The following is a 2,287-nucleotide window of genomic DNA, read 5'->3' on the forward strand; positions in this document are numbered from 1 at the left end:
TTCCTCCAACCACCGTAAAACCATGACCCCTCGTGTTAGCCATTTCTGCCCTGGGAAATATTCTCTGGCTATCAACTCTATCTATGCCTCTCATTATCTTATATACTTCAATAGGTCCCCTCTCCTCCTCCTTTTCTCCAATGAAAAAAGTCCGAGCTCAGTCAACCTCTCTTCATAAGATAAGCCCTCCAGTCCAGGCATCATCCTGGTAAACCTCCTCTGAACACCCTCCAAAGCATCCACATCTTTCCTATAATAGGGCGACCAGAACTGGATGCAGTATTCTAAGTGCGGTCTAACCAAAGTTTTATAGAGCTGCAACAAGATCTCACGACTCTTCAACTCAATCCCCCTGTTAGTGAAAGCCAAAACACCATATGCTTTCTTAACAACCCTGTCCACTTGGGTGGCCATTTTAAGGGATCTATGTATCTGCACACCAAAATCCCTCTGTTCCTCCACACTGCCAAGAATCCTATCCTTAATCTTGTACTCAGCTTTCAAATTCGACCTTCCAAAATGCATCAATTCGCATTTATCCAGGTTGAACTCCATCTGCCACCTCTCAGCCTATCTCTGCATCCTGTCAATGTCCCGCTGCAGCCTACAACAGCCCTCTATACTGTCAACGACACCTCCAACCTTTGAGTCGTCTGCAAACTTGTTGACCCATCCTTCAATCCCCTCATCCAAGTCATTAATAAAAATTACAAAAAGTAGAGGCCCAAGGACAGAGCCCTCTGGAACACCACTCACCACTGACTTCCTGGCAGAATATTTTCCTTCTACTACCATTTGCTGCCTTCTGTTGGCCAGCCAATTCTGTATCCAGACAGTTATGTTCCCCTGTATTCCATTCCTCCTGACCTTCTGAATGAGCCTACCATGGGGAATCTTATCAAATGCCTTACTGAAGTCCATATACACCACATCCACAGCTCGACCCTCATTCAGAATATTCTACAAGTGGCATTCTCTGGAACATTCCACAACCGACTCTCTCCAGAAGCTTCTATGTCCATATGGGGGTATTGCAAAGGCAAGAGAGAGGGTGTTGAGCTGATTTTGATGAGAGATTATCACTGTGACGCTGAGTGGATTTCACCAGACCAGGTGGACCGAAGGGCCCTTGTGATATGGGTCTTTATGACTCTCTCTCATTTTGTACCCGGCATTTTCTGGAACATTCTATAACCAACCTTCTACAGAAAATTCTATAACTGACAATCTCTGGAACATTATACAATTGACATTCCTCGGAATATTCCATAAGCACCATTCCTCAAAACATTCTGTAACTGGCATTACCTGTGAACACCCAGACAAATGCCTGAAGGAAGAGATCCCATTCCAGGGAGAGGAAAGAAACGTTGTTTTGAAGTCCCCCTGGGAAGTTAAAGAGGTGAATATGTTTTCCCTTTTTTACATTACTTCATTACGGAGGATCGACCACTATTTAGACCAAAAGTCAGAAATTTCCAACCTAATTTTTTCTTCAATTTTCTTTTGGCACAGCAATGTTTTCACCCTCTGTATTTGAAACTGCCAAGACTTGAACTCTGCCTGCTCATGAGCAATCAATTGTGTGGAAACATTCTAGAAACCATCTGATGTTATGGAGGAGTGCCTGTGTGTTTGGAGAGAGAGTGTTTTTTGTGCTTAATGTCACATATTTGTAAGTAATTCAGAACCTACCATTTGCAATTTCAGCCCCAATTACTTCAATAAATCTCTGAATACAGTGACATACTTGAAAACTTCACTGGTTCCTCAGGAAAACTGGTAATTCTACCTCCAGGCTGATGCACAATTTGTTTTTTTTTTCCCACAGCAAACGTTGCGACGATCTACGTCCTGCTTTATAAAGATTGTGGATTGTCTCCATGCGTCTGTCGTTACCTAGTGGCCATGGCAGCGGCGGATCTACTGCTCATTATTCTAGACCTGATATTGAGACATATTCCCATTGTTTATAAGGAACAGTTTTATTTCCTGTGGTACATCCCCGTGTGTAATATCCATGCCGCCCTGCTTTATGCAGCCACTGACTGTTCTGTCTGGTTCACCGTCACTTTCACCTTTGATCGATTTGTGGCCATTTGTTGCCAGAAGCTGAAAAGTAAATATTGCAGTGAGAAAACGGCGGCTGTGGTTCTAGGAACAGTGACTGTGCTGAGCTGTATAAAGAACAGTTTCTGGTATTTTATGCTCAAGGGTTGGTATTGGCTGAGGAACCAACCCTGGTTTTGTGACATAAGAACTGGTGTTTATGACTCTCGTGTCTGGG

This window comes from Stegostoma tigrinum, unplaced genomic scaffold (genome assembly GCF_030684315.1).
Source record: "Stegostoma tigrinum isolate sSteTig4 unplaced genomic scaffold, sSteTig4.hap1 scaffold_67, whole genome shotgun sequence".
In the NCBI taxonomy this organism is placed as follows: domain Eukaryota; kingdom Metazoa; phylum Chordata; class Chondrichthyes; order Orectolobiformes; family Stegostomatidae; genus Stegostoma; species Stegostoma tigrinum.